Source organism: Sus scrofa, chromosome 8, assembly GCF_000003025.6.
Source record: "Sus scrofa isolate TJ Tabasco breed Duroc chromosome 8, Sscrofa11.1, whole genome shotgun sequence".
NCBI lineage: Eukaryota > Metazoa > Chordata > Mammalia > Artiodactyla > Suidae > Sus > Sus scrofa.
The window spans coordinates 18,502,844-18,528,239 of record NC_010450.4 but is presented as its reverse complement, the minus strand read 5'-3'; the positions used below and the strand labels follow the sequence as shown (position 1 = coordinate 18,528,239).

The window sequence follows — 25,396 nt, the reverse complement described above, 5'->3', positions numbered from 1 at the left end:
ACTTAGCTTAACTACAGCAACCGGCAAAAGGAAGTGGGTTTGCATTTGGGATGGGAGGAGGCGGCCACGGGTGTGTGTATGTGTGGCTGCGTGTGCGCGCGCGCGCGCGCGCTCGGGAGACGAGGGGCACCTGGAAAGAAAAAAACATCGAGACGTAGCAACTGTGTCAAAATAATTTCCCCGTGGCTGAAAGAGGGGTCTCCGCACGGGAAAGCAATTTTAGGAATTAAAAAAAAAAAAAAATCTTCAAAGAGGGTGGGAGGAAGGCTGGCCAGGAGGGTGCGGGGCGTAGCGCGGTACTTGTGCCTCCCCGCCGGCATCTTTCTTTCCCCCTCCCGGCTTGGGGCGACCCCCTCACCACCCACCCACCTGCCAGCCGCTGCATCCGCGCCCCCTGCCGTCCCCCGGCCCGCACGGCCCAGCCGGGAAGGCGGCCGACCGGCCGTGGGGGGGGCTGCAAAGGTCTGGCGGCGCGGGCTGATTTAGTGGCCGGGGCTGTAGTACAGGCTGTCCCCGGCAGCCGGCGGAGTCAGCGCGCCCACGTGACGGCCCCGGCTCTCCGGTGAGCTCCCCAAACAGACGCACACCCAGCCACACGCGCACACACACACACACACACGCACGCACCCCCGCGCGCACACGCCCGCCCGCTCTGCCTCTGCGCCCTCCATCCCGGCTCCCTCATTCTCTCGCCCTCTCGCTTCCCCTGCGGTCTCTCGCTCTGCGCGCACACACCACACACACGCACACGCACACACACGCGCGCACACACGCAGCCGGCACAGGCGGCGGCGGCGGCGGCTGCTCAAGTCAGGACGAACCTCTCTAGGTACCGTCTTGAGAAGGCGGCAGCGGCGGCGGCGGCAGCGGCGGCGGCGGCGGCAGCGGCAGCCCGAGCATCCCTCCTCAGCCGGAGAGGGAGCACCGCCGAGAGTTTCCGTTCCCTTCCCCCTCCTTTTCTTTATTTTTCGAGAGAATTTCTTCTTCGCTTATTGGTTTAATTTGATTTTGAACATTTTTTGGTTGCTTTTGTGTGTGTGCTTTTTTTTTTTTCCCCCCCTTTCCTCATTATATTTGCATCCAGAGCATGGCGGGCTGCGGGCTGTCGGAAGACACCTTCTTCTCTTCCTTCTTTTACAACTACGGCTCCTCCTGGGAAACCCCTTCCAACCAGGTAAGGGGTGGTTCGGTGCCAGGCGGCGTCGCGCCCCGTGCCCCCCGCCGTGCGCTTACTTGGCACTCGGCGCGGAGGCAGAGGTTTGGGAGGGGGTGGGGAGGCTGGGGGGCCAAGTGGGTCGCACCGTCTGGGTCAGTGCCAACCGGCGAGAGGAGATGCCCCCCCCCCTTCTCCCAGCACTAGCACCAGTCTCCAGGGTCCGTCGCGTCCCTCCCTTGTCCAATCTCCCATCCAAACCTCCCCCACCCCCACCTCCCAGCCCAGCGGGAACCCGAGAGACAGGCAGGAGCCGGCACGTTACCCCGAACAACTCCAGGCAAAACCGGGGAACTCGAGCGCAACCTTCCCCAAGTCGCCGCGGGCGCCGCGCCCCTGTGCGCCCGGCGCCTGCCCGCCCTCCAGTTGCGCCGAGGGGCTGCGGAGCTGTGAGTCCCCCGCGACGTGCTGTTCCCCCTCCACTCCCCCCGGGCCCCGAGCCACCTCTTTCCCTAAAATGGCTGCAATCTCAAGTGGAGGCGTCCTCTGACCCCGGAGGAGGGGGGGAGCAGAGTGGATGCTCTGGTGCCCATGACCCCGAGCCTCCCCCGGCGCGCACAAGCACCCCACAAACACACACACTTAACTTTGATGACTGTGCAATGCAGTCCGGCTGCATCGTGCCCTCGACGCTCCCCGCCGCCGGCCTCTAGGTGTGCATGTCGGTGTGACTCGGGGGGCGCGAAGCTGGGGGTAGACGCCGGAAGGGGGGGGGGCGTGGGAGGAGATGGGTATTAGCGGGCCACCGGTAGCCGGGCGAGACAGGCGTGTGCTCAGGGTCTAGGGGTGCAAAAGCTATTCTGGGAGCCAGAGCGAGAGAGGAAAAATGCCTTTTAATTAAATAACTGTTGTAGTCTGCTGCCCCCACCGCTTGTTTGGTGAAAGTCTACAAGCATCTGTCATCTCAAACTACACGGGGAAGTGGAGCTGAAGTCGAGGGAGGGGAGGTTTTGAGCGTGCGAGTGTGTGTGTGTGTTTGTGTAGGCGTGCTACGGAAAGTTGGGGCCGGAGCAAGGTGAAGGAGCAGTGGGGAAGGCAGCAGCAACTCGGTGGGCGGTCCGGGGCGCGGGGGATTCCCGGGCCCGGCAGAGCGAGAACCGCGGGACGAGCGGGTCGGCAGGGAGGGGGTGGTGTCAAGGAAAAGAGCTCTGTCCTGCCTGGCTCTCCAGGCCTCCAACGCGTCTCTTCCCAGCCGACCCGCCACCCTGGCCGCTAGCGGGGCTGCCCACCGCACTCGCCGGCTCTGGCACGCTCCTTCCTGGGCCCGGGGCGCCGCGCGCTCCTGCGAGCTCCGGGCAAAAAAGCCACCCCCCTCGGCAGGAAAACAATGGAAAAATGCGTTCCGCCGCCCCCGCAGCACCCCCCAGTTTCCAAGAAACTGAGATCGCTGAACAAGTAGTCGCCCGCCGAAGACCTCGCATCTCCGGCGTGGGCTCTCCAGAAAGCGCCCTGGCCATCCGAGTGAATAATACATAAGGGCGGCCCGGGAGGCTTGGAGAGGCTCCTGCCGCCGCGGCAGCAGCAGCGGGAGACAGTGGCGAGCTCGAGCCAGACCGCCCGGCAGCCGCCGCGGGTGGGGGCGTCTCGGCTGCTCCCGGCAAGTGCGCCGGACCGCCGCTCGCCCGGAGCGGAGCTCTACGAGGCGAGGAGGGAGGGCGGCCCAGGGGCGCGAAGTGGGGGTTCAGGGCGAGGCAGCCGGGAAAGGGGAGGCCCCTCTGTGAGTAGAAACTTGCAGAAGCTGCCGAGGTGATCGGGCGGGCGCCGGAGTTGGGGGCTCGAGAGGTGCCCCGCCTGCCCGTGGCAGACGCTGCGGGCTTTTCTCCAGAGCACCCAGGCTCATCCGGAGGGGCCCGGGTGCTCTCCTTGCCTCCCGCTCCGGCTCGGAATTGCCAAGGGCCAACGACCCCTCCGGCTCGGCAAACTCCAGCTCTCCAGGAGTGGGCGTCCGCGCGCCTGCGTGCGTGTGTGTGTGTGTAGGTGTGTGTGTGCGCGCGTGCTCGTGTGTGTATGTGTGCGATTGTCGATGAGTCAGAAACCAATCCCAGCTCGTCTTAGAGGACCGAGACCAGTAGGAAAGGTGTGAACCACTCACCCGGCACCAGCCCGGCGGGGATTCGGGATTCCTCCGCGCCGCCGCGCCCCTCAGTACTGGAGTCAGATGCTTTAGGATAAGTTTCCTGGCGCGTACCTTTGACCTGCACCTCGGGGCCCCGAAACTCTGGCTCTCTGTTTCCCTGCCAAGGAAGAGAGAAAGGAGACGCGTGGAGGGAAGCACGCAGCGATACAGCCTTAGAGCGATTGGGGGGCGGGGGGCGGCAACATCTTTAACGAGATAGGCAGCAAGTCGTTGGAGAGCGTTTAAAAGCAAGGGCTACGGCCGGATTTTCTAAGACAGGCAATCACGTGCAAACTCCTTGGAAACCAAAGGAGGTGGGCGAGAGAGAGATGCGGGGCGGGATTGGAGTATAGGAACGAAAGAACCAGAGAAGCGGGAGGGGGTTTTAAAAAGAGGGAAACTATCAGTTTCTTGGGGGTAAAGTTAAAGTTGATTTAGAAAAGCATTTTCCCCAAAGGCAAGATCTTTCCTCTAGAAAGGGAGGCTCACGTTGCTAAGAAGATCGGAAAGAATTTCTGACAAAGCAGCTGGCGCTGCTCGGTGGATGTTTAGCTCGCAGGCCGGTGTTGGGTGGCGTGCTCCTCTTAGTGCAGGGGAATTGTATGGTGCGGAAAGGGAGATTATTTGAAATATTGATTTCTTCTTCCAGTGGTGCCGTATGAACTTTAAGATAAAGTACAGAAACAAATGAGAGATGTACGTCATTAGAGAAAGGTGCCCTCAAGTGTTACCGAGGCTTTAATCTCTGGTGGTGAATACAGCCTGGCAGTGCGTCTTAACAGGATCTGCGGCTTCTGACTCGGCCCTCTCACCATTTTCAGGGATGAAGAATAGATGTGTATAAGGACCTAGGTTCTTATTGATCTCCAGTTTGCATTTTCAGCACTTGAGCTTGGGCAAATGATGAGGGAACCTGCTCTTCACTCTTCCTTGGGAGAAAAAGGCTTGAACAAAGGCAACCCTAACTCTCAGTCGTGGACTCTGGGCAGGGCTGCTAGGGGGAGGCCTGGGCCAAATTTGAAAGAGTGAGACTTATTCATGCTTTTTACCTGAGTTGCTGCCAAAAAGCTTACAAATCCTCCATTCCCTAAAAATAGCAATGCTCCTTCAACTATAATTTGTTTACTCTACCTCAATTAAAAATAAAACCCTATTCCTAGTGTTATAAAGTGCTTATGAAAGTAAGAGTTCACTATACTAAAAAAAAATCAAGCCTTTTATTTCTAGATCAATATGATATGCTCTCAACATCTAATACCATGTAAAAGGAGCCTTTTTACAACATCAATAGCAGGCAGGCATGTCTCCCTAAGAAGCTCTTTTCCTGGAATCACAAGGCATTTTGATTACTTTCATTTTCACAAGAAACATGATTATGACACCTCTGGTTATAAACAAGCAAGTGAAAAAAAAATAATGAAGATGGGGTTCTTTATATAGGGACCTGGCAATTTGGAAACAACTGGGGCATTTACTCATTATTAAACACAAAAACCAAACCAAACCCCCCCAAAACCCAAATACAAATCATTGCTGACTGGAAGGTTTGTAGTTATTCGGTGACATTTTATTATCAAAGCAGGGGGAGGGTGGATTGGGGTGATTTTTTTTTTTTTTTTTTTTTTGGAGAGAGCCCAGTGTGTATTAGAGCCGAAACTGCATCTGTTACCATTTCAAAACTGGGAGATTCCATATTCCATCTTATATCTGAAGAGACCATGTTGCAGAAATTTTTGCACCCACTTGCCAATGTGCAAAACATACCATAGTGAGAGTGGGGGCGGGGGGAGCATCTGCTTAGGTGGAATTTATTTCTTCAATTAGAATGAAAACCCCAATTAAAGTGTGTATGCGAAATGTCTCTGATTTGGCTCAGTACAGCAGACAACAGACTATTCTTTAATTTACAGTTTCACGCCTAGGGATGGCAGTAGTGCAAGCTTCCAGAACCCAGCTCTATCTTTTTATGTTGTGCTTTTTCAACCTGTGAGTCTCTCCCATAGTTGTTTAAGCTTTCTGTCTCCATGATGAAGCTGACGGCGCCCTGGTCATTCCTGCTTGCAGTTTGGACTTGGGGCAGCTTATTAGTCGTCCCAATGTAAGCCCAAATGAAAGCAGGCCAGACCTGTATGATATTGAAGCAATCAATTGCAAGTGAAAAATGAAGCCAATTAGCTGACTGCTTGGGCCTCCAGGAGGCCAGACCTCTGACTTAATTCACCTGACTTGACCAGTTCTTTGTTTACTGGGTAGCTTAGCCTAAGTTTGTGAATGTGACATCACAACCTGCCTTGAGTCTGCCTTTGAACTTTTTTCTCTCCTCCCACCCCCCCACCCCTGCCACTCCCTCAAATTTGCCAGACTAGAAATAGAAAATGGCATCCTTATAAGGACACACAGTATCTTCTCAGGGTAGGCAGTGGCTGTTTTGAATTCAGCCCTGGACTTTTGTCAGCAGTACCTGTAATTCTTTGTACTTGCTCTGTCTTTTCAAGCAGAATAGACGTTTCACTGCCGAATCATTAATGGATTTGGGTAAGTTGTTGAACGCTTGTGCTGTCTGCCTATTTAATTTTATATTGGGGGGCTCGGCACTCCTTCCATGATATGGAGAGCCAAAGCAGCAGTTACTCCACTAAGGAACACTTCTTTTCCATCCAGTCCATGTACTACAAAGCATTCAATATTTCCCCCCCACCCCACCCCCGCCCGTCTTCTGGGATTTCCTAATTCCTAAAGTGATAACATTGCTTGGATTCACAGAGATGAGCCAAGACTTTGGGATTGCCCTCCGTTTACCAAGTTTGTGGAAAGCCAATATCTTAAAGTTTAAAAAATATAAACTGGGTTTCTTAAAAAACAGTTTAGGAATTCTCTTGTGACAGATGCAGCAGGTTAAGGATCCAGCGTTGTCACTGCTGTGGCTCAGGTTGCTGCTCTAACACAGATTCGATCCCTGGCCTGGGAACCTCCATATGGCAGCAGATGCAGAAAAAAAAATTTTTTTTTGATTCTCTGGAGGATGTATGTATGAACTGCAAACTAGTTTTTATGTATATTTCTATATATTTACCTTCAAGAAATTTTAGCCATCTACATATAAATCCAACTCACCTAACTCCAGTTTTTCCAACATTGGATTTCTCTTGGGTAGATAGAAAAGTAAGTAAAAGGCACTTGTAAAAATTTGAGTTTGCTGTGGGTTTTCCAGTTAAGGTGGCAGCTTGAAAATATGCCTAGTTCCCGTGGCAGTTCGTGATAAAATATTGTTCCTGCTTCTAGTTAAATCCTTGGTATGTTATAACTCATTGGTTGGTCTTAGGTGCTAGCTCATCAACTAACTATGGGACCCAAAAAAAAAAAAAAAAAAAAAAAAAAAAAAAAAAAAAAAAAAAAAAAAAAAAAAAAAAAAAAAAAAAAAAAAAACCAAAGTGCAGTGACAATAGCTATCACTTATTAATGCTGTTCCAAATTAAGTGCATTTAAATACATTTATTTGACTCATCTAATCTCCACAACAGATGAGTTAGGTACTTTTATTGTTATTCCCATTTTACAGATGAAGAAAATAAGGCAAGAGAATTAGGTACCTTGCCTCAGACCTCTGTGCTAGTTAGGGACAAAACTGGGACATCCTCTAGCTTTCAGAACCAAGTCCCATTTACTCTCCAGGACAGCAGAAAGACATTGTATGGCCACATGTGCATTTCTAGCAAGCCGGTTATGCTGTCATTCATTTGCCAGCTTCATAAAATAACGAAGCTCTCTTTTGCCTGCCCAAGTTTGCTCATTTTTTCCTGCTTACTTAATTCTCTTTGGGAATGAGGTGCAGTCTTCTGTTTGGCGAAATAACTACTTGATCCTTTTTTTTCCTTCTTCTTGGTGATGGACTAAATGTTTAAGTTTACCATTCTTTTGGGTTTGAATAGTTGATCCACTTTGAGAGAGAGCTAGGGTCTTTGGAAGGCCAGCTCCCAGCATCAGATAATTATTATTTAGTGGAGGGCTCATTCCACATGTGATGGACATTAGTAAAATAACATTCTGCAGAAGAACTATAATTTCAAGACCTATGAATAGAATGTTATAGTCATTCAGATGCCACAAATCCTAGCTCATGTATTATAATATGATACGTATGTATATATAATGTGATATCTATGTATATAATATGTATATAGTGTGTGGTATATATGCGTGTATTATTTTTGAGGCATAACTGACTCTCCTTTTACAAGCAAACGCATATTCTTTTGGGTTTGTATGGTACGTAGTTCTGCCTGTGACAGACTGAGATTTACCTTTCTTGGCATGGCCACGTTTAAACAGGTGTCTTCTGTACCAAACCACGCACCTAACATTTAAGCCCATCATGAACTAATGCCTTTTAGTGGTTCACCCCTTGTATCATGATCTTCCAAAATAGTTGCGGGAAGGGGAGGGAAAGCATTAAATGTCAGTAGTTACAGCAAGACAGTGTCTGCGAAGAGGCCAAAGAGGCTGTCTCTGGTTTCACGTTCCCGCGGCCCCAGCGGAGATCGAAATGTGCAGGGTTTGCATTGAAATGAGAATGGGGTCACCTCCCCTTTGTAGTCATCATCAAGGAAGCAGAACTTCCTTCCAGAGAGAGCATAGGAAATCAATGCTCACACTTTGCCTGTGGAGAGGTGAATGTGGATGGCAGACGGCATGAAATAAAAGGGCAGCAGAAAAGTGATTTACTCTAGACGGCGGTGTGACTTTTGGGTGCCTTCAAAGGAGTCACGTTTTTGACATCATCATTATATTAAAATCTTTCTCTTTTTTGAGAGTATATGTTTTTGATTTCTTAGGAAAAGACAAAAAGAAAGGAGGAACTGCCATTAGGTGGTGTGGTCCTCTTTGCCCTCAAAGGAGAATTATTTAAGGAAGGCAGAGTGTCTGGGATACGGACCTACCTCTCCCCTCGTTTTATTATTACTGTTGTTGTTAATAAGAATAGACCTGATTTGCGAAAGTCACTGGGTTTTTGCCTGTTTGTCCAGGTATTCTGTGACACAGAGGGCAGACTTGCCATGGGGGGAGCCAAGGGGGTGCTGCGGTGGGGGTGCGTGTCTGGGCGAGGCATAGGGAAGGGGGGTGGTTGCTGAGGACCACAGTGTGGGCGTGGATGCCTGAGGAAATATGCCAAAGCAGGTGTGCAGTTGGAACAGGCACTGCCCCTCTTCAGCGTGCACCTCTGATTGATTTGGGAACACGTCTTCTGTGGATTTGAAATACTGAACTGCAGGTAATAGCGATGGGGCAAGGAACTGTGGCTGGCTTGGCTTGTATCTGGGAGAAGACAAAACAGCCATGTAATCTCCCGCCTGAGAGCAGATTAGCAAGTGTGTTAGTTGTGTAACAGCGAAACAAAACAAGCAAAAAACAAAACAAAACAAGAAAACAAACAAAAAAACCCCCAAAAGTCAAAAAACCACAAAGAAAAAGAAAGAAAGCTCTGCTCAACGCCCCCTACCACATTTTTGCTCCCATTTATTATTTCTAGTAGCCATTCAGTCCCTAAAGTTAACAATGAATGATTATGATTCTGGAGTTTCGTTTACAGCATAAATTAGCATTTTGTTTTCTGTTACAGCTTTTGAATGAGGAATTATAATGTATAATTTGCTGAAAATAGATGTTATCATCTCTTAGGATGAGAACAACCACATAAACTTGAACAAATGATAAAAATGGAATCAATTACATTTCAAATGGAAGTAGTTTACAAACCTCCAAATACAAAGTGGCAGTCGTAGCTGGTTATTGTAACAAATAATTAGTTTTTTTAAACAACATTTATTGAATTCCATTGACGATTTGGTAATTGTTCACAGTTGACTGTAGCCCTCCCTCTTCCAAAATGAAATGTGGCGTGGAATGACTGCATTTTAGAAACTGCAGTTTGCCTCATTATTTCGCGTTGCAACCACAATGTATATTTGTTGGCAGATGTAACCCTTTCTGAGTAAGAAGAAAACATCAAATCGAGGCCGCCAAGCCTGATTGGTGGCTTGAGATAAATCCCCAAGGGCTCATAAGTGAGGGTTTTGAGGTTCTAAAGAAACAAAAAAAGCATAGAGTCAAAATGGATGTGTGCGAGTGTGTGTTGACGGGGGCGGGGGGGGACATTTTAAATGATTTGTCAAATAGACGTATCATAGGTTTACATCAGCAAGAATTAATTTCCCTGTCACCGTCCTTCCCATAATCCTTTCTGCCCTGTCTTGTCATCGTTGATGTGGGGGTCCTCCCCCATTTGGGAAGTTCTTTGTGGGAAGGCACCCTACAGTCTTCAGTTCAAAATCCCCCATGGTACCTGGCCTGTAGCAGACAAAACAGATGTGTTGGACAAGGGCTGAAATTTCAGAAAACAACTTTTGCACCATGATAAGTTCCCCTTTCTTTATGGTTCTTCGCTCCATCTCTTAGGATGATGAGGACAATTCTGCAGTATCATTTTTGAACACGGGATTTTGACTTGGCGAGTCAAGGAATCCTGCCTTCATTTATGCATCCCCAGGGAAGGACACAATTGGTGTACCCTAGGCTCACCAGACCTCTTCATCTTTAAAATGAAAAGTTATGAAGTTATGAAGTATAGACTTCAATTAATAAATTCAGAGAGGATAAAGGAGGAAAAGTGGGAATCTGAGGGGGTTTAGTTTTAATTTTTTCTCTTTTGGTAACTACTACATGCAGAGTGGATCATTTATTTTTGATTATTTCTAAAAGATTAATCTATTTCTTTAAAGTTAATATGCAAAGAAATATGTTCAACATCGCTTTATTTTTAGATCCCACGATTTAGTCTGAAACAAATCACTGGTGCATTATAAACACACAAGAATGTATCTAATGACAGGAGTCAGGCTGAACAGATGCTAAAAAAGATGCTTTGCATGAAGTCGCGGGAACTGCAGGAGGGAATGGAAAAAAAAAAATCTCTAGAAGTTGGAGGGCTTGTGAGGTAAATCCTGTGGAGACTTTTCACCCATCCAATCAGTGCTCCTGCAATTCAGGGCAGAAGGGAGTCCATTTACTTCTGCATAAAAGTACAAATGATGACATCGAGCCCCTAAAATGGCTGTTAAGATTAAGTGAGACCTTGGACCTGGGAAGACCTTGGCTATTGACTAATAAAGAGCTGAGTCAATGTTAGGTTTATCGGTCAATCTTCGAATATTTATAGAGTACCTACTGATGTGGCAGCCCGGCAGCATGCCGGAGCACATAGCAGATTCTCAGTGCATTAGGTTGGGTCAATAGTAATAGAATTCTTGCAATGAACACTGACGCTACCATTCCAGAAACCTTTTAAAGTGCTTTGCATAGATTAACTCATTTCATCATCGAAATAACCCTAGAGGTAGGCACTGTTGTCAGTTTTGCATATCACCTGTTACACATGAGGGAGCTGAAGGACAGAGAGGTGAAGTGACTTCACTAAGATCACACAGCCAGTAAGTGGTTCAGTCAGCATTTGTATCTATCAGATCTGGCCTCCGAGCCCATGTTTCAATGTTAAGCACCGTGCTGGGCTGCCTTCAGGTGGATGACCTGAGGGGTGACAGAAATCGAAGATGAACTAGGAGTTCCCGTTGTGGTGCAGCGGAAATGAATCCCACTAGGAACCATGAGGTTGCGGGTTCGAACCCTGGCCTTGCTCGGTGGGTTAAGGATCTGGTGGTGTCGTGAGCTGTGGTGTAGGTCGAAGATGCCACTCGGATCCCGTGTTGCTGTGGCTGGGGCGTAGGCCGGCAGCTGTAGCTCTGATTCAGCCCCTAGCTGGGAACCTCTGTACGCCTCGGGTGTGGGCCTAAGAAGACAAAAGATAAAAAAAGAAAGATGAATTAAACTTGCTGCCTTCAACATGGGTGTGGCCTTCAAGGGGAGCCTCACCTCTGTGCAGAGAAGGTTAGAAAATGGGGAGTGCTTTAAGGAGGGAGCGGATAACAGTGCTGTGGTCATTCGGATGAGGAGGCATTTCCTTTTGGCCGGAAGAATCACAGATTTAAAAATGGAAGATTTTAAGGAGGTAGTGGCATCTTGTTTGGGCCTTGATGGGGAGAATTTGGGCAGGTGAGAATGAGACAGAGTGGGCAATCCGAGCAGAAGGAAAGCATAGGAGGAATTGTCAGGGAGTAGGTGTCAAGGGTTGTTTTGTGTGTGTGTGTCTTGTTTTTTCATTCAACCAAGTTTATTGAGTACCTACAATTTGTTAAGCTTGTCACTGCCCTCTAGGAGTTTTAATTTAGTAGGACAGACATAGATGACATGGCATATGTGATATATATGTACTATATGTATAAGTCCTTTTGTATCCATCTCCATATGTATGCACATATCATCAATCTATCAGTTATCTGTCCATCCTTCCATCCATCCTTCCATCCATCCATCCATCCATCCATCCATCCTTCCATTTTTTCCTTTAAACTTTGTGAAGTACCAAGAAAGAAACAATAAAGAATGTTTTACATAGAGAGAAGAATGGGGAGGGGGAGGGGTCTAGCCTCCTCATTGTTTCAACTTTGGAAATTTACTAGAAGGGTCTCCAGAGAGTAAATTTATAGTCCTCCCACTGGCCAGCGACCCCTCCCTCTCTCTTGCTAAGCAAAGGGACCCAGCTTGGAGAGCTGGGATCCTGTGAGTTCCTCTTCTCACTAACAGTTGCTTTCCGCGAGCAAGAAAGCTTTCAAACCAAGTTGAAAGTTAAGATCTTTGCATCATTTAAAATCCGCCCTGTCGAAAAGGTCAGGAGAATGGTTTAATTAGTACATCAAATGTAAAGTTTTACTTTGGATCTTATTGCGCTTTAATAGATTGCCAAACTTCTTCTGGATTAAAATTAGTCATCGAAGCTAGAACGTGAAAAAGCGTCTACACTCTGAGGCCCACGCAGCCCTGATAATGAAATCCTTCACTTCTTACTGTTGGTTGATGTCAGACTAAAAAGGTTGCATACTTGGGCAAAGACCCCCCCCCCCCCCCCGTAAAAGGAATGGAATCATCTTTACAGTGTTTGTCAAATGCTTGTTATTTTAGGAAGTAGGACTTCATTGCTAACTGATTTTTTTTTGACCCTGCTAGTAAACAGATGCATTAGAAATTATTTAAAAATTACTTCCCCCAATTAAACTGGTCTTAAAGGACACATTTCTAAAACAACAGACAGACAAACCAAAAAACCCAATGGGTTGATTCCTGCTTATGAGCATTAAAATCAATACTCGTTTATTTCCCCCCAATTTTGGCCATATTCGTTCTTTCACTATAGTAGTAAAATCAAGTATGATGACGTTTATAAACTGTAGAGTGCTTTCTTAGGCATTATGGTTATGGTTAAGGAAGGAGAGATTGGCTTCCGAAACCTTTTTTTTTTTTTTTTTTTTAATTACAGTCGCATCGAACCCACACCCAGAAATAAAGTAAATGTTAAATAAATATGCATTATGCTCATTTAGGTAGTTATTTTTAAAGTGCTTGTTTACAGTGATATTAAACATTTGCATTGTGGAGCCTCACTCCAGGAACAGTGGCTAAATTTGTATTAAAATTCTTTGCCTCCTCTGTAACCAATTCTGTCAAGTGACCGCTCAGAGCATCTCAAAAAAGCATAGGCTGAGGTCTTTTCAGGCTAATGAGTCTTCCCCAAGCATTACTTAGTTGTTTAAGTAAAGGAATTAGAGAATGTCCTGTAATATGAAAGCCTTTGAAAATAATTGAGTATTCCTCTTTTTGGGAGAATTTTGGGTAAATGCCTAATCTTGTATTTGGGCACGTGGTATTTAAGAAATCTTCATAAATAGTAAGCGCTGCTTGAATGCTTGTTGTTCTTATCGGTTCTTTTATATCTGAGGTATTTAAATAGTTACGGCTTTTTCTTTGTTGATTTATAAATGCCTTGGGTTTTTTTAAAACGTTATTTGCATGACCCACACATTAAATCCAGTTGCAGGGCACGAATTAGGTGCTAAATCTTTATTGATCATTTGAATAGAAAAATAACCTTTGACTCCTTCTGGGAATTTCCAGATATTGGCCCTTGTTTCAAAAAGCATCACAACGTAGAGGTAGGAACCTTCCTTTAAGCACTGACTCGAAAGGACTTTTTACTAAAAAGGGAGTTCTCTTCTCAAAATTAGGACAAATACTTCTTTTGTTCTGCATTTTCAAGGCCAGGGAAGATTTTCTTCCTTTATGCTTACTACTTAATTTAAAAAAATAGATTTAAATTCGATTTTCTAAGGTACTGTTTTTGAATATCATATGCCAGGAAACTGATAAAAGCATATTATTCATTTTTCTTCTTATAGGTATGATGCATTTTCATTTTGGAGATCTTTCTTAGGAAGGTTCAGAAACAAGAGAAAAATTGAAACCATACATTACATAATGCAAATACCTAAAGATAATCACAGATACTATTTTAATAGGTATTTTCCTAGTCTTTGTTCTAGGCCTAGGTAGTATTTTATTTTTATTTAAAAAAATTTTTTTTTTTAGTATTTTATTTTTAAATTGATATCACGTGTAAGCAATTGTATAACCGTATTTTAGCCCAATAAATCATAACTAACTTGGCACGTACTATTTTATATGCTTCTTTATCCCTTTTAATGTCTCTGTAGTATTCCATTATATGATTTTAAGACTCTTTATTTAATCATCCTCCTAAATGTTGGGTATTTAGATTGTCACCAATTATAACTAAACGTGGGGCATATCTATGGTTATTATCTATGATCATTTCTTCAGGGTCATAGTAGTAGGAGGGTTAAAGGGCATACACATTTTTAAGACTTTTGCCTTTTCTCAGATGAGTTTCATCAGCTTATACTCCCAGCAGCTACATGTCAAGAATACCAAGTGGAGGGGTATAGAAAATGAATCCTCATATCACTGTATTTTCTTTGTCCATTTAAAAATCACAAAAATAAACCTTTTTAAGGACCACGTCGGTCAAGAGGTCATGCTTACAAGAATGACCTTCTTTCGTCTTTAGTTTTTCAGATTCTCTGGGCTGCTAGAACAAAACATGGGTCGGATGATCCAAGCCAGTAGTTATGTCAAGAGTTTAACTCTGCTTGTCAGAGAAGTGCTTTTTTTTTTCTCCCCCCTCTCTTTTTCCAGGGCATATTATCTCTGTAAAACCTCCTGGCTTATGTTCTGTTGAGATCTATGGAGGGAAAGATCTTTCTCGTCCCACTCACAGAACGACTTCAACTTCAAAACAAAGAATAAGTCTGGATTCTAAGCAGTATCTCTTGTCATTCCTGGGATCACCCCAAGGGAAAAGGAAAGTTAACTACGTACTACGGCATCATTTTTGCTGGTCTGGTCTGGTCTGGACCCAGAGATGACAGATCTTAGAAATATTTGTGAAAGTCAAAACTCTGTCCATTCGCAGGGAAGTGTATCTAATCAGTTATGATGGAACATGATGGAGGATAATGTGTGAAAAACAATGTAGATATCTGTGTGACTGGGTCACTTTGCTGTACAGTAGAAATTGACAGAACACTGTGAACCAATTATAATGGAAAAAATAAAAATCATTAAAAATAAACCTCTCTGCAAAAGTAATAATGGTTGAGTTCCACAATGAAGGGCAAACTCATTTCTTTCCAGCTTGCCCTACTTCCTTTCTCTGTTACCTCCTCACAGCTTGCTTTCTTGCCTTTTTTTTTTTTTTCTTTTTTGGCTACCTGCACATTGCTGGGCTGGGAATTGAACCAGCACCTCCACAGAGACAAGCCGGATGATGAATCTACTGCACCGCAGTGGGAACTCCCTCACAGCTTTTTCAGTAGTCCTTTTGGATCCTTGATTTTTTTTTTTGTCTTTTTGCCATTTCTTGGGCCTCCCCTGCGGCTTATGGAGGTTCCTAGACTAGGGGTCCAATTGGAGCTGTAGCCACCAGCCTACACCACAGCCACAGCAACGCGGGGATCTGAGCCACGTCTGCGACCTACACAACAGCTCACGGCAACACCGGATCCCTAACCCACTGAGCAAGGCCAGGGATCGAACCTGCAACCTCATGGTTCCTAGTCAGATTCGTTGACCACTGCGCCACGATGGGAAATCCTGGATCCTTGATTTTTTAACAATGTAAACTTCCTTTCCTTATATACTGCCTTTATTACAATTTGATTCCTCCCTAAGAAAATGCATTGGGGGGTGGCAGTGGCAGTGGCCGTTCATTCGTCCCCACCCCTAGCACAGAGCAGCTGTGGTCATTGCTGCTTTCAGAACAGTTACTTTGCCACTATCTCCCACAACTGTGTGCTTCCTGTAGCCCCAAGCGAAATGCCTGGAGGCTCTAGCCTCCCGTGCTTCCTGGCCATTTTATCATCTCCCTGTCACTTCCCCTTTTCCCCCTGAGTGCTCATACACCTGGCTTGTGTCTCCTCTCTCCCCAGCTGTCACCACGAGGGTGAGCTTCAGCATTTGTGTGTGGAGGATAGAGCCAGGGGCTTAGCCTCCCAGTTGCAACATGAGGCTTTGGTGGCCCCATCATCTCTCCCCCCCACCGCCCCGGTCTTATTCCCTTATCCTTTGGAATGGCTCTGCTCCTGGAACCTTAGACTCCAGCGTAATCATGCTGGACTGCAGCCTTTTAGCCTTTTGGCTCCCTTACCTATTTATTTCTAAGATCTCTGGTCCCTGTACTATTCTCCCTTTTTCCCAAGCTCATCAGTCATACTTTCCCCCTCGTTCTTCTTCTTCTTCTTCTTTTTTTTTTTTTGCCAGCACAGACCCATGCTACATCACTTTAACCACTTGCCAAACCTCAAAGCCCTTCATCCCCTGCCCGTTTTTTTTTTTTAATTTTATCTGATTTTTTTTTCCATTATAGCTGCTTTATAGTGTTCTGTCAATTTTCTACTGTACAGCAAGGTGACCCAGTCCCACATACATGTATACATTCTTTTTTCTCACATTATCACGCTCCATCATAAATGACTAGATATAGTTCCCAGTGCTATACAGCAGAATCTCATTGCTTATCCATTCCAAAGGCAATAGTTTGCATCTATTAACCCCAAATTCCCAGTCCATCCCGCTCCCGCCCCCTCGCCCTTGGCAACCACAAGTCTGCTCTCCAAGTCCATGATTTTCTTTTCTGTGGAAAGGGTCATTTGTGCCATATATTAAATTCCAAATATAAGTGATATCATATGGTATTTGTCTTTTTCTTTCTGACTTACTTCACTTAGTATGAGAGCCTCTAGTTCCATCCATGTTGCTGCAAATGGCATTATTTTGTTCTTTTTTTATGGCTGAGTAGTACTCCTTGTGTATATACCACATCTTCTTAATCCAATTATCTGTCGATGGACATTTAGGTTGTTTCCATGTCTTGGCTATTGTGAACAGTGCTGCCATGAATGTGTGGGTGCATGTGTCTTTTTTAAGGAAAGTTTTGTCCAGATGTATACCCAAGAGTGGGACTGCTAGGTCATATCCCCTGCTCTTCTCTATCTGTCCACAAAAATCCCAGTCTTGGGTTAGTCCAGCCAACTCCCTTGTTTGCTTCTACATGCAGACTGTTGCCTGCTGTTGGAAAAGCCCAGTCATGCTAAAGAATGCCACTATGATTTTGTTATCCTCAACCTCGGGGTCATTCACCACATTTCAGTGGGTCATCAAAGCGTGGTGAGTCACTTAGCTTTATGGGTCATCAAGCTACTCATTGTCCATATCTGCAACTCCAGACGCTGCCCACTGTCCTCAACTCCCCTGCCTACCCCTGGTTCCCTTCCGAGGTGAGGATTCCTGGCCACCCAGTGTGACTCACCTTGGTCTTTTGTTTCATATCTGGAAATCTCCATCTTTTCACCTCTGGTGTTTCTTGCACGGGTGAATATCACGTCCTCCCATCCTCTCCAGGACTTTGATCCTTTGTGATGGCTTTGTGACTCCACAAACTTAGGAATAAAATACCACTCCCATCTTGAAAAATGCCTCCAGCAACCTTTCACTTCCCTTTATGTATTTATTTTTGTTGGCTGCACCCATGGCATGTGGAACTTCCTGGGTCAGAGATCAGACCTATGCCACAGCAGGGACTTGAGCCACTGCAGTGACAATACCAGATCCCTAACCTGCTGCACCACGTGGGAACTCCTCACTTCCCTTTAGAGGCTGCCTGTCTCCGTCTTTTGTGGGATGGCATGAAAAGCCCAGCTGATGTGACCCTACATTTCAGTGTCACAAATCGGCATGACCATGAGGTTGGTTTCTCACAATGGCTCACAGATTTCTGGAGCAAAGGGGAAGACAGCTGGTAGTTGATGGGACTCACTCATACATCTGGTAGATGGTTGGCTATTGGCGGGGGAGAGGGGGTTAACCAAGACCTGTATCTGGTATGCATCATCCAGCAGGCTAGTCCTGGCTCATTTACATAATAGCAACCACAGGATTCCCAAGAAAAGCAAGAGAGAGAACTCTGCAAGGTGTCTTGTGGCCTAGGCCTAGAACTTGTAAAACATCACTTCTGTCTTATTCTTTTGGTCAAAGCAAGTCAGAAGGCCAGCCTACGTTCAGGGAGTTATTTCCTTACAGTTTTACAAGTCCAAGATCAAGCTGCTGGTAGCCGTGGTTCCTTCTGAGGACCTCTAGGGAAGGACCTGTCTCGGGCTTCTGGATGGATTTCTTCTTCCTGGGCCTCTTCATGTTATCTTTTCTCTGTTTGTATCTTGTCCAAATTTCCCTCTTCTTATAAGGACACCAGTCCTACTGGATGAGGGCCCACCCTAGAGCATCATTTTAAATTAATCACATCCGCAAAGACCCTACCACCAAATATGGTCACATTCCGAGGTCCTAGGAGTTAGGATTATGTCATGAATTCTTTGGGGGGAGGGACACAATTCATCACATGATGACCCCCCCCCCCCACCGCCCCTGCCATCTTCTGCCTCATTCTAAAACAGCTTTATGAGAGTGGTAACATTGAAATCTCACTCCCTTAGTTAATGCCAACTGATAGTATATTTTTTGCCTTTATTATTTTTATTTTTATTGTTTTATTTTTTTGCTTTTTAGGGTCGCACCCGTGGCATATGGAAATTCCCAGGCTAGGGGTTGAATCAGAGCTACAGCTGCTGGCCTACACCACAGCCACAGCAACTGGGGATCCAAGCCGTGTCTGCGACCTACATCACAGCTCACGGCAATGCCAGATCCCTGACCCACTGAGCAAGGCCAGGGATCAAACCGGCATCCTCATGGATCCTAATCAGGTTTATTAATGGCTGAGCCATGAAGGGAACTCTCATTTTTTTAATGTCTCCCTTACTAGACTGTAAGCTTCATGAGAGCAGCATGATTTGTCTTTGTGTGTCCAGCACTTGAAACAGTAGACACTCCCCAACCAACAGTGGTTAATTTGAATGTATGACTTCCAGCTTATGAAAAAAGAAACCATGTAAAATTATCCTTTTACTAGAGGCCCGGAGAAAATGGTCCTCCAGAAAGAGTGATCTCAAGATTTGTAATTTAGAAAAGAGTGATGAATGATGTGGCCTCAGTGCCTTGTGGCTGATCATGAACAAGCGAGTGAGGCAATTCTAGCCTTCACCCATTCAAGGTCGTATTATAACAAGTGCAGAGTGACTGAAGGACACGGTTGAGAGAATGGAACTCGATAGACCCACATGTGCAATTGGAACACGTTCTGTTAGTGAAAGAAAGAAACTGAGTCTGTATTGCAAATGACAGCAACGTTAGATTTTTCTGAAACAGTCTGTGTTAGGGTCTTCCAGAGAAAGAACATCCAGACAAACGGGGGTGTGTGTGTGTGTGTGTGTGTGTGTGTGTGTGTGTGTGTGTGTGTGTGTGTGTGTGGAGGGTGGTATGAGAGAGAGAGAGAGGTATTTGAAGAACGTGGTTCATGCAAGTATAGCAGCCTGGTAAGCCCAGACTTTGCAGAGCAGGTCAGCAGGCTGGGGACCGAGGGTGGAGTCGCCGTTGGAGTCCCAACGTCATCTGATGGCAGAATCCTTGCTCAGGGAGGTCTGTCTTTGTCAATTAAGGCCTTCAACTGATTTGACGAGAATCACCCACACTGTGGAGGGTGATCAGTTTTACTCACAGTCCCCAATTTAAATGTTCCTCTCATCCAAAAAAAAAAAAAAAAAAAAAAAAAACACCTTCATGGAAAGATCCAGAATAAAGTTTGACCAAATATCTGGGCACCATGGTCCAGCCAAGTTGACACATAAAACTGACCATCGTACAGGTCAACCCTCCTGGTCCTGTGAGGCACTGCATGGTACAGAATATAACGACCAGAATGTAGGCAGAAGGGATGGATGAAAATAAGTAACTGACCTATGTACATGTGTGGAAAAGATTTCGGTTGAAAATGCCTTCTTGCTTTAGACATTAGCCAGCATTTAAGAAAGATGTTCCGTCGTCTAAAAAGGAACAGTCATATGATTTTCTGAAGCTAGAGTAGAAAATATGATGAGCCCTGTGGGTTTAAGAAAACTTTAAAATCCTTATTTTATGCTGACCTTATCTCCCATCGATAAGACACGACACAAATATAGATACAGTATTCGTTTTTATGCAAACATGAAATCAAAGTTTATGGTATATGCTGGGAAAGGGTCTTATGGATTAGACCAAAATCATGAAAATCAAAGAATTATTTGATTAGGAACCCAAGCTGAAGTGCTGATTATCGTAGCTTAGTTATTATCCTTTACTATTACTCTTAGATCTATTTATGATGCTAATCAAATCCCCTGTAGTTTCCTGTCTTTGAGCGGACTCAGAAGACTTATGAAAAGAAATAACTGTTTTCTTAGACAGTTTGGATTCTGAGAAAGTCTCTCATAACAGAAGAGGCCTTTGTAGGTGGTCATTTGAGAGGCAGTAACAGGCACGAGGCGATATTTCCATTAAGTCTTAAAAACATTTACAAGGGTGAGGAATTTGGAACAAGCTATTTTTTTTTCTTCAAATGGCCGAATATTCAGATGATGAAATACTGTCTTCAAAGATGTCTGTAGGCATCTAGCCCAGACTTAACATGCAGTGTTTATGAAATCAAGGGAAGAGAGAAAGGTTACTTGTAATGATGAATTCCACACAGTAGTTATTAATTCTGTCATCATTTTTACTAGCAAGTATAATCAGACTTCAGATTTTTCCATTTTTACTGGGAAGGAAAGACTCTCTGCAACGTTTATATCTTCTCAGGCAGATTTGTATAAGAAGTCTATGTTTGATCAAAGTTTTTATTTTTTAATTATTTTTATTTTTATTGAAGTATAGTGGATTTATAATATTGTTGTTAGTGTCAGGTGTACAGCAAAAGTGATTCAGTTATATATATGTGCATACATAAATACTCTTTTTCAGATTCTTTTCCATTATAGGCTATTATAAAATATTGAATATAGTTCTCTGTGCTATATAATAAGTTCTTGTTGCCTATCTATTTTATATATAGCAGTGTGTATATGTTAACTCCAAACTCCCAAGTTATGGTTACTTCCCCCTGTAGTAACCATAAGTTTGTTTTCTCTGTCTGCGGGTCTATTTCTATTTTGTATATAACTTTATTTGTATCATTTGTTTTTAGATTCCACATATAAGTGATATCATATGATATGTGTCTTTCTCTGGCTTACTTAGTGCAATAAAGTCTACATCTTTTATGTTGCTGCAAATGACATGATTTCATTCTTTTTATGGCTGAGTAATAGTCCATCGTATGTATGTACCTCAGCTTCTTTATTCATTCATCGGTGGTTGGATATTTAAGTCGCTTCCATGTCTTAGCTATTGTCAGTAGTGCTACTATGAATGTCGGGATACATGTACCTTTTTGAGTTATGTTTTTCTCCAGATATATGCCCAGGAGTGGGATTGCAGGATCATATGTTGCCTCAAAGGTTTGACCTCTCCAAGTTGAAATTTACATATAGAAGTTATATAAGGAAATCTAAGTATAATGTGATGGTGAAGGTTTGGTATTTTACGGTCAGCTCTGTAAGTTACTAACTCTCAGTTTTCTGATCTGCAAAATGGACATGATAATATCTATCCTCTGAGGTTATTCTAAGAGTCAAATGAGATAATACAAGTGAAATGCTTAGAACAGTGCATGGCATGTGGGAAGCAAACAGAAGCTTCAGGGATGATGTTAGCATAATAGGAGAGAGAAGGAGACAGGTGCAGCATATGTGAACAGATGCTAACCAGGTTTATAAGAGGCAATTTTGGGGAAACCATAATATCCATTTGACCCCATTTTCTCTGTCCCCTTCTGTATTTGTTTCTACAGAACATGTTGGTGATGAGGTAAGTTTCAGTAAATATTTTCTAGGAACGAACATGTTTATTCTTTTGTTGAGAAGCCTTATGCCCTAATACATACTTGTCAGGTCAATTCTAGAAGCTCTGTCGTCTGCTTCACATTTTAATTTTTTTTTTTTCTGGTTTGCAAACAAAATGGGAAAAATTGCCCATTTATTTGCAGGGAATAAAAACATGTAACACCAAAGAAAATTAGAAGGTAAAAATCCAGAATAACATGATTCTTCAGAAAATACAATCCAATTATAGGAGACAGGTAATATCCAGTTCTTTTTTGGTTGACCTATAATAAATGCAGATTGTGTAGGTATTTAACATAGAGTGGTATTTCAAAACCAAATGGTGACTATTATTTCCATTATCAGTGGAAAAAGTAATGTTAAGGTAGAGATTAGTATTTGGGGCTTATAAATGGGAAAAAAATCTGAGCAAAACTATCAGAAAAACTATAACACTTTTAATCTCAGGTTAGAGGGTCTTTCTTTCCACCAATATTTTTGAAGGCTTGGTCATGTTCCAGACACTGTTTTAGAGCCTGAATAGATAGCAGGGAGCCAGAAAAAAAAGGCCGGGGCTTTGGTGGCATTTATCATCTTGCAGATGGAGACAGGATGAAAACAATAAAATTAAATGCAGTCACAGGATAATTTCTGAAAGCAATAAGTGCTAAGATGATAAGAAAGGACGTTGTGATGGGATCGACAGAGGCGCAGATGCGGTATGTGAGAGATGGAGGGAGTGTTCAGCTTGGAGGTAGCCAAGGGAAGACCCCTGTGGTGGTCTTGCTGGAGCGTCCTTAGTTTGACCGGAAGTGGGAATCACTTCCGGTGTGGGCAAAGTGGGTGTGGCTGGAAATTAGGATGGAGGCGGAGCCCAGATCCCGGCGCAGGGCTGGTGGAAAGTGAGGGTTTTAGAATTCATTCTCAGTGACATGAGAATTCATCAGAGATTTGCATGCAGAGGAGGGACATGGCATGATTTATGTTTTCAAAAGATCGCTCTGGCTGCTTCCAGCAGGAGGAAGATGGGCTCTGGCAGAGGCTGGGGCGAATCAGGGGCAAGAAGGAACAGTTAGGGGCGCTTGTGTAAAGTAGATGAGAGAGAGCGGAGGCAGGGATGAAGGTGGAGCATCTTTACCTTGAACAAAGGAGAGTGTGGGCATCTACCTCTGTTTCCCAGCGTCGTGAGGTCATCCATGTGTCTGGTAAATAAGGCAAATGACAGACTTGAAGGAGGCTCCTCAAACATTCAACAGTGGTCAAGGGTTAAGTGGCACATTCAGGGCAGATGCCGGCGGTTCTCTGTGATTGGCTGGATTCCAGTGGGAGATGAGAAGGGTGTAACTCCAGTGGACACACTCTGAACCCTTGCGAACCCTCTGGGATTTTTAGAAACAAGTGTTTCAAATGCTTCAATGAGCAGACCTCTGCTTTGTCAATTCCTGTGAAGAACGATCCCCTGGTTTGAAGAAGAGCTTGGTGCTGAAGCTGCCAGCCATTGCCTCAGATGTTCTATGGGAAAGGATGTCTTCTGGGGCTGTTTTATGTGAACGTTTCTTCCTTTTATTTGCAAGGAAGAAAACCCACGCAGAACACACACACACACACACACACACACACACACACACACACACACACACACACCGAGCTTTGGTGGGTAGCAGATGTATGGTGAGGATCCAGACACATCATGGGATTCGGGGTCAGAAAGTGAAGTGAAGCTGTGTGTCATGTGAAACAGGACTGGGCCCTGCAGAGTCTGGACAAGGGCTCTGTGCCCTCACTGCCTTAGGGGCCCCCCTTTCCCTCCACGTATTGGCCTAAGATTCAGTCTAAGTGGCTGCCAGTCCTGATTCTCCATCATCACTGCTCTGCCCCAGTGCTGCATCCCCACTGATGGTCCTCCTTTGCCTCTTTGTTTGGTTTCCCGGGGGCAGTTCTGTTTGGCTCAGCCCCTGGAGTCACCTTCTTGGTCCTGGTTTGTGATGGCCAGAAACGAGCTAATATGGCCCATCATCCAGCCACTCAGCAGTGCTGGGCAAGACAAGGACGGCTGGATCCAGTGTAGCTGTTTTGTGAAGAGCCACCTTTGGTTTCTCCATGGCTTCGGGCCACTTGGCAGTGGAGGGTGGAGAGTATTCCTGGTCATGCCGTGGAGAGGGTGCAAAGGCACTGTTGGTGCTGGCAAGGGAGGCTGCCTGTGGAGAATTTGCGATTGTCTCCAAAGGAGGGTTGGAGGAAGGTTGCGGTGGAGTCAGAAGAGATGCTGCCCATTGGCTGCAGGACCTGCTCTAGAAGGAGGTGTTTTACATGTGCTGGTCAGATTGTCGCTTGCAAAATAAGACAAAGCTGTGAGACACTCTCTCTAGTAAATTCAGTGTCTCCCAGCTGTTTTAGTGAGTTTGGGCGGTTCTAACAAAATACCATACACTGGATGACTTAGAAACAACAGAAACCCATTTCTGACAGTTTGAAGGCTGGAAGTCCCAGATCAGGGTGCTGCGTGGTTGGGTTCTGGTGAGAGGTCTCTTCTGGTTGCAGATGCTGACTTCTCAGTGCATCCCAACATGCCTGAGAGACAGAGACCTTTGGTCTCTTCCTAGTTATAAGGACACTAATCTTATTCATCAGGGCTCCCCATAATCTAATTCATCAGGGCTCATGATGTAATTACATCCCAAAGACCTCAGCTCCAAATACCATCTTGTTGTGAATTAGGATTTCAACATAGGAGTTTTGGGGAGACACACACACTCAGAATGTAACGATATGGACTGAATCATTTCAGTGATTTCTTTTTTTTTTTTTTTTTTTTTTTTTTGGCTTTTTGCTATTTCTTTGGGCCGCTCCCGCGGCATATGGAGGTTCCCAGGCTAGGGGTCGAATCGGAGCTGTAGCCGCCAGCCTACGCCAGAGCCACAGCAACGCAGGATCCGAGCCGCGTCTGCAACCTACACCACAGCTCACAGCAACACCGGATCCTTAACCCACTGAGCGAGGGCGGGGACCGAACCCTCAAGCTCATGGTTCCTAGTCGGATTCGTTAACCACTGCACCACGACGGGAACTCCTCAGTGATTTCTGAATCATTTCAATGATTTCTTCTATCCAGCAATGTTCTCCAGATGATCCGAATATCTTTGGCAAAGGTGCGCCATCCTTTCCTGCCTAGTAAAGCCAGACCTGCTCCATGGTGGAATTTTCTGTTGGTTTCACGTCTCTTTTAGTCACCTTTAAGAACTTCAGAAGAGCTGCAGATGAACTTTACCTCCAAAATGCCTTAAGTTCAAGGCTTAGAAAATACCAACACATTTCTTGAGCGATTTGGAGGAATTGAATTCTGTGGATGCAGATTGTTCTGATCTTATAGCAATCAAACCCGCTGCTGGTATTCTGAGCAGAGTCCCTGTAAGACACAGTAATCCAGTACCGGCAATCTAGTTGTGTCACCATAGACAAAAAGGAATTGTGAAGATATTGATTTTATATCAACACAAGCCTACTGACCCATGATTTAGGAAACATTTAAATGAAAGGCCAGCCAGAGAAAGGAGATTATATGAACCTTCACGACGGAGAGACCTTCGGTCTTCAGATCTTATTTAATGTTCACACCTGTGAATACCGCAGTCGGCACAAGGTTTGGGCCTAGACAGTTGGGGTGAATGACTTGACATTTAAGGGGTTTTATGTAGAGCTGGT

General features: G+C 45.1%; 1 protein-coding gene across 2 annotated transcripts in view; it reads left to right on the top strand.

Moving 5' to 3' along the window:
• The window catches only part of PPARGC1A (PPARG coactivator 1 alpha), a 686,110-nt gene continuing 661,000 nt past the window's right edge, over nucleotides 287-25,396 (top strand). The window contains exons 1-2 of one of the 2 annotated variants that reach the window (XM_021100438.1): nucleotides 287-562; nucleotides 830-1,174. The gene's annotated coding sequence lies outside the window, so the exon portion shown is untranslated. Of the gene's footprint in view, nucleotides 563-828; nucleotides 1,175-25,396 lie in introns of those variants that run through there. The other variant, XM_021100439.1, reaches the window with a different exon arrangement.